The following is a 12,763-nucleotide window of genomic DNA, read 5'->3' as shown; positions in this document are numbered from 1 at the left end:
AACTATCTATTTGTGATTCTAATTTTGATATTTCATCTTTTTGTATATCTATTGAATTTTTACTAACTCCGGCAAATATATTATAATGTAGTCTTTTTATTCTTATTTTTAATTCTTTACGTTTTTCAGAGATAATTTATTTTAATTCTTTATATTGTTGTACTTTATTCATTTTAAATTATATTTATAATATCTTGGTGGATATCTAAATCTAATTTTATCATAATTAGGTCGTATGTGTTTCATTCTCCTAGATTTTAAATGTGTTATTAATTTTGATTCAATACTAGATATTAATGTAATTAAGTAGGCTAATTTTTGTGGGTTTTCTTTTGTTTTATTTAGACTTATATATTCTGAATAATTACTAATTAAAGATTCTTTAATTTTTTTAAAAGCTTTTCTATTTTTAAATGGTCTTCGCATAATTAATTTAATAATTTTGTAGGTAAATTTTTTAACTCTAAATCTAATTCTAATCTAACTCTAACATATATTTCTCTTCCGTACTTTTTAATTTGCTAGGCTCTGATACCATTTGTAGGGGGTGCACGGATTTAATAGATCTAATAGATTCATTTATAACATTTATCAATCTACTTCTGCAGGTACAAGCAAAGGAGTTAATCGACCAAGATACCAGAATATAAATATGAATAAAATATTTAAAAAACCATTTACACCAAAAACAAATCTTTTCATTCTAACATGTCATACAAAGGTCCATTAATTTTTCTTGGTTAATTAATATCTAACTTTTGTATAGGTTTGAATTGAAGGAAACATATAAGCATATAAAAGAAGGGGTGGGTAAATTGAAACTTAGAGGAACTCTAAGAATCTGAAAATTGAAATGATTTTGGAGAGCATATCTCTATTATAATAAGAAAATTATTAAGATACAAAGACAAGGTGAAGTGTGTACATATATAGATATGGCGAACTTTAACTCCATTTCGGCGTATATAGATTCGGCGTATATAGATTTGGCCAGGCTTTAACCGTAAAAATAATTGGAAGGAAAAGTCATTATACTGAAAAGTTAACCATCAAGTTACGTTTGGGATAAACAATGATTAGAAGACGAAGATGGAGGCCATACCTGTGTGAGATATTATAAAATAAATTATTTAATATTTTAATATAATTATGGATACTTTAATTTACTTTGGAACAAAGTAAAATTTATTTGTGGTGAGTTTCATTGACACATGTCAATTAAATAATGGCCAAGTATTATGAACTTGTTGGCCAAGTATCACATGTCATATTTTTGATTAATTATTTGTTAACAATTTTCTTGTCCATCGCCATGCTATAAACAACACTTTCCCCCTTTAGCACAATCATCCAACGTATATTTCTAACTCCATCTAACTTCTCTTCCTCCTTTTCTTAGTTCTTATTTAATTAATTAACTATCACTTTGTTATTACTTTTGCTTAATTGTTAGAACTTGTTGGTTTATATTTTAATATTTTTGATTTCTATATCCTCTAATTAATTAGGGAAGACTTATTTAATTTTGGATATTTTCTAATTAATCAGAAAAGTACTTATTTAATCTTGAAAAAATATTTCACATTGCTGAAATAGTTTATTAGGACAGTACCGAGCACAACTCAAGTATTTTATATATTGCTAAAATACTGTAATAATAATGTTTATCTATATTTTAATATTGTTATATTACTAATATTATTATCATTGTTGCAGTTTATTTATATTGAATTTCACAATTGATACTGAAAGTTATTATTGATTCCCAACAATCTAAGAAACATATATTATTGGTCCAAAAACTGTTGATAATACTGATGTTGGTGTTACTTTGGCTGCTTCTATTTCAGTTAGTTTTTCAGAAGGTTATGATATTATAGAATACAGGTATAAAAATAAACATGATTATATACCTAATGCTAATTATAAAATCTTCATAAAAATACCTAATGCTAATAATAAAATCTTCATAAAAAAATGCATCTCAATGTAAGAGAATATGTGAAATAAATGACAATCCTGCTAAGTCAAAATCAAATTTGATTAAAACAGATGATATAATTATTGCGGTCATTTCAGAAATGAATATTGAGACCAATGTGAATAACTGGGTAATAGACTCTGGTACTACTAGGCACATTTGTCTAAATAAAAATGATTTTGTATCATACACCCAAGTTAAGAAAGGAGAAAAAATTGTTTATCTTGAAACCTCGAGAACTACTCAAGTTATTGGAAAAGGAAAAGTTCTTCTCAAATTCACATATGGTAAAACTTTGATACTAAGTAATGTGTTGCATGTTCCTAATATCAAAATTAATTGATTTCTGTGGCATTATTTGAAAAAATTGAAAGGAAGGTTATTTTTGAAAACAATGAGGTTATATTGACTAAAAATATTTTTGTGGTGAATGGACTTTGTAGTCATGGTGTTTTTATGCTTAACACTCATGATGATATTTCTAAAAGTATATCTACTACTGCCTATTTGACCGAATCTATTTCTTTATGGCATGCTAGATTAGGACATGTTAATTTCTCTTATTTAATGAATAAGCAATCACTTGTTTTAATACTTGGTATAAACTCAAATAATTTTGATAAATATGAAATAATTGCTGAAGCTAAAATTACTAAAAAGACATGTCTTTCAGTTAATAGAGAAACTGAGTTATTATCTTTGATTCACACTGATTTAGGTGATTTAAAACAAACTATGACTAGAGGTAGAAAAATATATTATGTGACTTTTATTGATGTTTTTTTAGATTTACTAAGTTTTGTTTATTTGAAAATAAAGATGATGCATTTCATGCATTTATTTCTTATAAAACTGAAGTTGAAAATCAACTTAGTAGAAAATCAAAAGAATAAGATCCGATAGAGGTGACAAATACTTGTCTTTAAATGTTTTTTTGTGAAAAAGAAGGAATTATTCATGAAATAACTCCACCTTATTCACCTCAATTTAATGGTTTAGCTGATAGAAAAAAAAAATAGGACATTGAAAGAAATGATGAACTCCATGATAATAAGCTCCGATGCACCTGATAATTGTGGAGTGAAGCTATTTTATCTGTATGTCACTTGCAAAATAGAATTCCTCATAAACAAACTGGTAAAACCCCTTATGAATTATGAAAAGATTATAAACCTGATTTGCAATATTTAAAACTATAGGGGTACCTTGCTAAAAATTTTTTGCCTGAACCTAAAAAAAGGATAATAGGTTCTAAAACTGCTGATTGCATGCTTATTGGATATGCTGAACATAGTGCTGCATATAGATTTCTTATTGTGATAAGTGATGTGCTTGATAGCAATAATATTATTGAGACAAAGAATTTTGAATTTCTTGAAAATATTTTTCCGTTTTGTGATAAAATATCTCATGCACCTGTTGAAAAAAAAAATGAATCTACTATTGAGAATTTGAGAAAAAGTAAAAGGCCTAGGGAAAAATATTTTTCTTATAGAAATGACTTTTAAATTTTTCTTGTCGATAATGAATCATTAAATTATTTTGAAGCTATATCTTTTTCTGATATTAAATTTTAAAAAGAAGCAATAAAAATTAAAATTGATTCTATCATAAAAAATAATACATGAATTTTAACTGATTTACCTCCTGATGCAAAACCTATTGGTTGTAGATGAATTTTCAAAAATAAATTTAATTATAATGGATCTATAGATAAATATAAAGCTTATTTAGTAGCTAAAGAATTTGCTCAAAAATAAAATATTAATTATTTTAATACATTTCCACTAGCGACAAGAATTTCTTTTCTTCACATATTAACTGCTTTGGCATTGATTCATAAGTTTTTTATCCATCAAATGGAGGTAAAAACAACTTTCTTAAATGGTGATTTAGAAGAAGAAACTTATATGGTTCAACTTGAAGGATGTGTAGTTTCTGAACAAGAAAATAAAGTTTATAAATTAATTAAATTTCTTTATGGCCTTAAACAATCTTCTAAACTGTGGAAAAAAATTTGATCAAGTTTTAATAAAAGATGAATTTTCTTATATTAAAGTGGATAAATCTGTTTATACTAGAGTAGTAGACAATGATTATGTGATAATTTACTTATATGTTGATGATATGCTTATATTTGATACAAATTTAAATATTGTGCAAAGTATCAAATTATTTTTATCTACTAACTTTGATATGAAAGATTCAGGTGAAGTAAATATGATATTGGGAGTTAAAGTTTTAAGGAGTGAAGATGAAATAAAGTTAACAAAAGAACATTATGTTGAAAGAATTTTTAAGTAGTTTGAATGTTGGGAGATAACTCCTGTAGTCACTCCTTATGATGCTATCTCTAAATAGTAAAAGAATAATGGTAAGCTAGTTGTCCGGTCTAAATATACACAAAGTATTGGGAGTCTAAAGTATTTGATGAATTTTACCAAGCCTGATATAATGTATGCTGTGTGTAGATTTAGAAGATATACTCATAACCCCAATAAAGAGCATTGGTCTGCAGTAATGAGACTAATAAACTATTTAAAAGGAACCATGAATTATGGTATTCTACATAGTGAATTTCCTTCTACTTTAGAAGGATATTGTGATGCAAACTGCATCTCTGATTTATATGAGATGGAATACGGTAGTGGTTATGTGTTACGTTAGATGGTGGTGCAGTATTGTGGAGATCAGCTAAGCAAATGATCATTGCTAGATCAACTATGAAATTAGAGTTTGTAGCTCTGGAGTTTGCTGGTACTGAGGCTGAATGACTAAAAAATTTCTTAGTGAATATTTCTTTTAAAAAGGATAAGTTATTGCCTAATATCCTTTTGAAAAAGAATGATTAATTGTTTAATATCCCTTTAAAAAAGGATGATCTGGTGCCTCCCGTATATATACACTATGATTGTTAAGCCGCAATTGCTATTGCGAAGAATAAATCTTACAGTTGTAAGAGTAGACATATGGCATTGAGGCATGATATTGTTAAGCAGCTACTAAAAGATAGAATAATTTTCATTAATTATGTGAAGTCAGAATTAAATTTCACCGATTTACTGACTAAACCTGTGGAAAAAAAATTAATTCTTCAAATCTTAAAAGAGATGGGGTTAAGGCCAATATGATTATCAATAGAGATGATAACCTATGTGATTGGATCTCCCATGAAGTAGGTTCAGATAGGTAATAACAAGTCGATATTGACACTGTACACATATTAAGAGTGCTTGAACTGCTACTAAAATTGTGGGATAAGTTATTAACTCTTAATGAATTCATAGTCCTTATGGATGGTGTATTTAAAGCAGTGTACACTTAATGAATTTACCTATATTAGAAGTGAAATGAGATTGTTCCTATGAGACTTTGGCCTAGTCTCTAGAGCTCTCATGAATACCAGACATGCACATGGCTTATTGGTGCATAAGCGCGTTGAACAACAAAATTATGATTAAAATGTGATTGATAAAGTATATGGCTTACAATAAGAGTTATTTGGTTCATAGAAATATTATATTTCACCAATAATTTTGTAAGTTAATTTTATCGGTCTATGCTTGGTTCATAGTCCAAAAGACACCAAACCTATTGCATCTTGTTGATATAAATCCAACAAGCCCAATCCCTTTTACTTATAAATTATTTTAAAATATATGAGGGATTGTGAGATATTTTAGAATAAATTATTTATTATTTTAATATAATTATGAATATTTTAATTTACTCTGGAACAAAGTAAAACTTATTTGTGGTGAGTTCCATTGATGAATGTCAATTAAATTGTGGCCAAGTATTATGAACTTATTGGCCAAGTATCACATGTAATATTTTTGATTAATTATTTGTTAATAATGTTCTTATCCATCACCACAACAATGCTATAAATAGAACTTTGTCCCTTTAGCACAATCATCCAACAACAACATATATTTGTACTGCTCCGGACTTTATGTCCATTAAATAATATATAAAATGAGCCCTTAGGACCCCTATATTGATGTTAAATCATGTTAAGTTAGGATGGAACGCGTTTGGGGGGGGGGGTGTTCTTAGACATTAAAAAGGGGTGTGTGTCCCGAATGGGACACTCTGCAAAGGCTCTACGCCGCAGAGGGGCCCTTAATGGGCCACTGAATGGGATTTGAGCCAGGGTCCGCAACACAGACCTCTTAGTTCTTGCCAGGGATCACACCATGAATCTCTTGTTTCATGATGGGGGTCGCTCCATGAACCCCTTCCGTGTATTAAAAATTTCTCCATCTTGTTATATTTTAAGGCCGTTGAGGTCTTTTCACATTCTTAAACTGTTCCCAACCCTCTAGGGATGAATATAGGGTCTTAAAAATGTTCCACCTTTGTAAATCCCTAAACATCATTTAATAAGAAAGAAAGGAGAAACTACCTAGGGTTTGAGGATTTTAATCTCCCAAGGTCAAATTTCTCTACGTTCTCTTTGTTTTCAAGGTATGTGGGACTATTCTAACTCTCATGGGTATAAGTTTAATGTTTTAAACAAGCTTTAAAGTGTATATTTATCTATATGTAATGTGTTTTGGAAACTATTTGAAGATCATGTCTCATGAACGTATTTTGATGAAAGTATGCATTTATCATGGGATTTTTCCATATACTTGAGTTGTAATCATGTGCATATATCATATGAGTTTTGAAAAGTGTTTTATGAGTTTGATTTGTGAAATTGCTTTTTTCATGATGAAATTTATGGTCTTAACATGTTATGAATCATGAAATGGGTTTGAGAGCATGACCTATAAGTCTCATTTTTTGACCATGAGATTTATGTGTGACTAGTGTTAGAGCTGTTTTATGAATGATGATAATTGTTGAGTTCAAAATGCCTCTTTATTTATTATGCAAGGTTGTTTTATATGTTTTTCAAAGAGGTGATTATTATTCTAAATGCTCTTGTTTTTCTAATGAGGAATTGAATGTGTTTTATGTAAGAATTGACCACCACATGATAAAGTATTGAAAAGAGAGTGTTTTGCATAAGTTTCATATGCAATTTGAAATAAGAACTCTCATGTGATTTTTAAATCATTTGGGTGTTCATTAACATGCTTCTAAATAAAAAAGGCTATGAATATGATTTGATATGATATGACTTGTAAGTCTAGGTATGACGATACCTATTATTAAACACCCTTAACATGAAAGGAATTAAAATTTTGAGCATGAAGCATGGATTTAAAGGACTAAAAATTGGGCTTAAAGAGAGTCAGATGGTTACTCGAAGAAGGCACGAATTTAGATAACTCATTTCTCGAAATAGTATTTTACCGACACAAGTTTTATTTTGCCCTAAAATAGGGATTGTACACTAGCGACAACCCTATGGCATAGTAGTGATCACGTACCTCAATTTTTGCATCAAACTCGTATTGAGGGCTTAGCCGCCGAGTCAATGGCAGATTCTATATAGCTCATAAGATTATAGAAATTTAGGGTGTACCATTTAGCTCAAAACTAAAACAAGAATTGAGTTTATAATTTACAAGAATGTTTGGAAGCTCATTAGTTTTGCCCATGTATTTTTACGTATACATTATGCTAAACTATTTTCACAATGCTCTCGATATTTTACATGAAATATATGTTATTTTGGGATTTTTCTTCATACCAATACTTTTTGAGTATTGACTCTCATAATAAAGTTTTTGAGGCACTTTCCTATGGTTCGACTCAGCAGTAGATTTCCCTCAGATAGTCAGAGTTGGTGAGCCTCCCTTACTTTAAAAAGTATTTTATGCATTGTTAGTTTTAGTTGTTTTATGGTCTGGGAAAGGTCTAGTCTTGATTAAGATAGACTAGTATGTTTAGTTTAGTAGAGGCTTCGTAGACTAGTTCAGACCAAAGTTGGTTTTCCTAAATTGATGTTATGATGTGTTTTCTTTTATTGGACTAAGATCCCTACCATGTTTTAGTTTATCTTCCATACATTTACTTCATATAGATTATGCTTATGATCGTAAGATAAGGGGTTCTTGGGCCTCCATGGTTTATGATGTTTGTTGCGGCCAGGACCCAGCTCGGGTCATGACGTGCTTAGTATAAGAGCAAGGTTCAGGGTCCAAGGTTTTCTATGAAGTTATGCCGAGTAGAGTTCTTTTTATGGGTGTGTAGCGTTTCACACTTATAAGGAGGAAGCTATAAGGCATTTAGAAATGATTTTCGTTTTCTTCATGTCCTAGTTTGTGCTATAGGGTCTGAATATTTCCTAACTCATGACTTTCTACGTTTTAGATCATGCCTCCCCATAGATCCAATGAGCAGAACACCTCAACCAGGGCCTTCATTCCTATTGAGATAAGTGCTGAAGATGTTCACCCTATTCATAGGATACAGAACCATTATGGAGCCCATACCCAGAGTTCACTGTTACTCCAGGGGTTTGTCCCGTCCAAACTATCCCTCTTCAGGATCCTCAGTCCGGTATCAATTGGACTTAGACCCCATAGAGAGTGGTCTCAAATGCTGAGTTTTATTAGTCTATCCATATGATTTCTCAGCTTATAGCTTCTCAGTCTCGCTGGCCTGGAGATATGAGTTCTGTGCCTGGTTTCTCTGAAATTACTTGGATTGGCTAGTTCATGAAGTTGAACTCACCTACCTTTATGGGTACCAAGGTTGAGGAGGATCCCCAAGGGTTCATGGATGAAATAGAGAAGATATTCAGAGTTATGCATGCTAGTGACACTTAAGGGGTAGAGTTTATGGCTTATCAGCTGAAGGACATGGCTTACCAGTGGTATGATGAGTGGGAAGAGTTGAGGTGTGAGAAATTTGAGCCTGTTGTATGAGAGGAGTTCTTAGAGACTTTCCTGGATCACTTCTTTCCCCACGAATTGAGAGAGGCCAAGGCCAAGGAATTTGTTAATCTGAAACAAGGAAAGATGAGCATAAAATAATATGCATTGAAATTTGCATAGGTAAAATCCTATTATGCTCTGGAGTTGGTGTGCAACATGAGGGACTATATGAGAAAGTTCGTATCCGACCTCTCGAATGATTTGGTGTTAGAATGTAAGGGGTGATGAGTGGTGATTTTACCACTTATTTGTACTCAAAACTCATGCATTACCTTGTTTTGAATGAATAAATAAGACATAATTGGGATTGAATACACTAATATCCGCATTTTGTAAGTGCATAGCTAATAAAAGGAAAAGGTATAGATTGGAGCTAAAAATGATCAAAAGGAAGCAAGAAAAGTATAGCTTAATGCCTAGGGTAAAATGGCTTCAGTTACCTCGGTCGTGGTCTGAGGACTGCGATCGCGGTAGTCAAGCATATTTATCAAGGCGCGATTGCGTGAGATGATCGCTATCATAGTAGCCTCAGTCGAGGACAAGCCCATGCGATCGCGGCTTAGAGGAAGATTGCAACCCAATGGAAGAATTGGAAATGCACGGGGCTGATCCCAATTTTTTGACAAAAAAAACTCAAACCCTAATGATTCATCATATTCTATTTTCCCCAGTAATTAGGTTTTGTTCTTGTGTTCATAGCCTCCATACTTGGAAAAGAAAATATTGTATAAATTTTGAGTGAAGAATACATTGGAGTAACCTATAAATGGAGGATAGATCACTTTCATTGGAGATTAGTGGGAGTCCAAAGATTGAAGTAACATTCACGTAGTTTTCAGTAAATCATTTCAATAGAGATCACATGTATATCGTTGCTTATTTATGTTATGTGTAGCTAGGTGTCCCTCTTAGGGTTATGTATGAATTGGTATTAATGTGTGTGAGGTTTGTTATTGTTAGCTTCTGTGTAGTAGTTCATGTTGATGGGTTTTATCTTTACTGACCAATTTGGTTGGGATTTATAGGTGAAATCCCTAAGTACCCATATGGGTTTGATGGGTGAAAGCTCTAAAATCTAAAAAGCTCAAAGCCATTTTCGAAAGAAGGGTTTTGGGTGAAATTTAGGAATCCATATCATCCTTGAAAGATTGATGTGTAGACCAAATCAATGGTAGATAATTATGTGTGTATTTTGATAATCTATCACTATCTTAGACATAAGGGTGGCAGTGAAGTTAACTATACCATTGGTATTATCCTAGAAATAGGGATGCCTAAATTGAGGTATGGTTACCAATTATTGAATACACCCATTGGGTATTCAAAATAATCAATTGGTGAAAGTTTAGTGTTTTGTTGAAAGACTAGCATCAAAACCTATAACCGAACCTACCCACATTTGACCTACTAAGGATGAAGTTAACTATTAGTATCCATGTGTCACTTCCCTTAGTAATACATAATCCCAAGATCCGTGCCTAATTGATAAAACTCTAATTATTTATAGCCCCAAATTTATACTAGAAAAACCCCAAAAGAAACATTAGTGTTGATACTTATCGCCCCATTTTTATATTTGTGTAGTATTGGTTTGAATTTAACAAATATACATTATTTTGAATCAACTTGATTTCCACTCACATTGTTCCTCATGGATTCGACCCCGACTACAAAGTTGGGTAAATATATTGACGACGATCGCCTTGTACTTAAATTGACATATAAGTTGAGTGTTATAAAAAATGACGCCATTGTCGGAGAAAAATTTGGGGTGTTAAGTTAGTTTGAAATTTTAGCTTACTTGCTTGAATTCAAGCTTGTAAATATTTGCTTATGATTTTCTTTTGTTTCTTGTGTTAGGTAGAATTTTTATTTTCTTTTACTTGTATACATGGCATATTCCGACAAATATGATTTTGGTAGTTGGAAGTCATATCTTTATGACCTATGTCCATATTTTGATGGACCCCATTTCAGGAGAGATTGTAACTATGCTCCTCAGAGAGATATGGAATCACCATCTCGATCCTATTGGGAGTATGGTTGTTCTTCATGTGGTAGTCGAGATGGACATTGGAGTGATTTTCTAAATGCCCTTCCCCTTATTATGCAAACCGAGTTGCTAGTTCTTCGTATGAGTTTGATAGGTCCTATGATCAGGAGAAGGAAAAAGAGGGTGATCAAGAAGAGAAACCAAGCTATGATGATGATCATGGTAGCAAAGACTCCTCGGTGATTTCCCAATCAATCGAGTCAAATGAGGAAAAAGATTCCAAAATAAAGAAAATGGTACTATAGTCAAAAGAAGAAGTCAATTCAATCTCTTATGATGACTCTAGTTCATTTTAGGGTGAAAATGCTATGGAGGAGGCAATTCCGGAATTAGGGGTTAGACCTCATTCAAATCACTTTTCAACATTGTCCTTAGAGGATGTGATGAGGATCCTTCCAACTAGGCAAAAGGTGGATTGTGAGGAGATGGAGTACAGTCTTTACATTTTGTGATTTGACCTTCCAAAGGAGCATGTGGAACCCCATCCATCAATGGCCAAGAAACACAACTTCCGATGTACAAAGAGTGGCCTATTGATGTGCTCACCTTTACCCAAGGGGAAAAATTGAAAGTTTGATGTGAAGTTGGGTAAAAGGTTCTAGTCTTTAAAATGGCGACATAGAAGCTTCTTTGTCATTTCTTCACATCTTCCAAGTTTTATCTTGGAAGATTTGAATTTTCTGTCCCTCTACCGCTCATTGCATATTAAATGAAATTTAGAATGGAGATTCAAATCTTCTAAGTGGAAACATAAAAGGAGGTGTAGAAGGCTTGTGCTAAGAAGTTAAGCTACGCGCTCGATGGGAGGCACCCCATCATGCCATGAAAAGTGGCCCGTATACTTTAATTTATGCATGTTAGTGTAGATTTTATTTTGTGTGTTTGTTCATGCATAATCCATGAAAAGTATCACTAGGAGGAATGTTGATTGAAGTTGAAAAATGGAACAAGTGAGATTGGCATGTTTTGAATGAACAGTGAAGTGCAGGAGACCTAATTTCTTGTCTCAGTTACCTCAACTGCGGTCTGTACCACCGCGATTGTGGAGGCTGTATTTCAGAACTAGGACCACGATCGTGGTCAAATTAGTTTAAGTGACCTTTCGAATGCCATTTGCTCACACACACCTTTCTCAAAATTCTCTCAAATTCTCTCAAATTGTTTGCTTTGAGTTGAGTGTCCCAGTGTTATTTCAATCTATTTTCATCATTAAACTTAGTATGCTGTCTTAATTTCCTTATTCTTAATGTAATTACATTGTAAGAACCTATAGTTTAGGGAAAGGCTTGGAATATCATTTTTACTACTAAATTGCATGCTTTTTTTGGGATTATTTCTATGGTTAGCTGTTCTAGTCGGTGAACACACCAATGGGAAAGTCTTGAGTACCCAGATTTAGGCATTAAATAGTTGAAATTAATGTGTACACCATGTGTTCGATTCAATGCTCCTATGAATTCCATGTTAAATTCTTTGAGTTTGGGGGTATAACCATGATATCTAGGATCAACTTCCTTAGTCATAATGATTATGTTCCTATTAGAACACAAATTTAAGGATAAAATCATTTGTTTTGACTAATGTGAAGAACAGTCAAATTTGGTCTCAAGTACCGAGATCGCGGTCATTGCTTTGCGATTGCCATACTGAGGGCAGTGTCTGCAGAAATCAAAATTTTTGTACATCTATTTCTTCCCTCTGAATCTTCTAAAACACTATCACATGAGTTTATTTGATTAATCTAGCATGTTTTTGAGTGTGAGAATGTTAATGATGGTCTGAAATATACTGCTTATAGGTACTAAGATACCAAAATGAAAGAATTTGACAACACCAGGTTCATAGCCAAACAATGCCAAAACCTCCACTATACAGATTTTCCCAGAACTAAGT

This window comes from Capsicum annuum, chromosome 9, assembly GCF_002878395.1.
Source record: "Capsicum annuum cultivar UCD-10X-F1 chromosome 9, UCD10Xv1.1, whole genome shotgun sequence".
Lineage (NCBI taxonomy): Eukaryota > Viridiplantae > Streptophyta > Magnoliopsida > Solanales > Solanaceae > Capsicum > Capsicum annuum.
The sequence above is the reverse complement of the archived record's forward strand: the minus strand, read 5'-3'. Positions refer to the sequence as shown.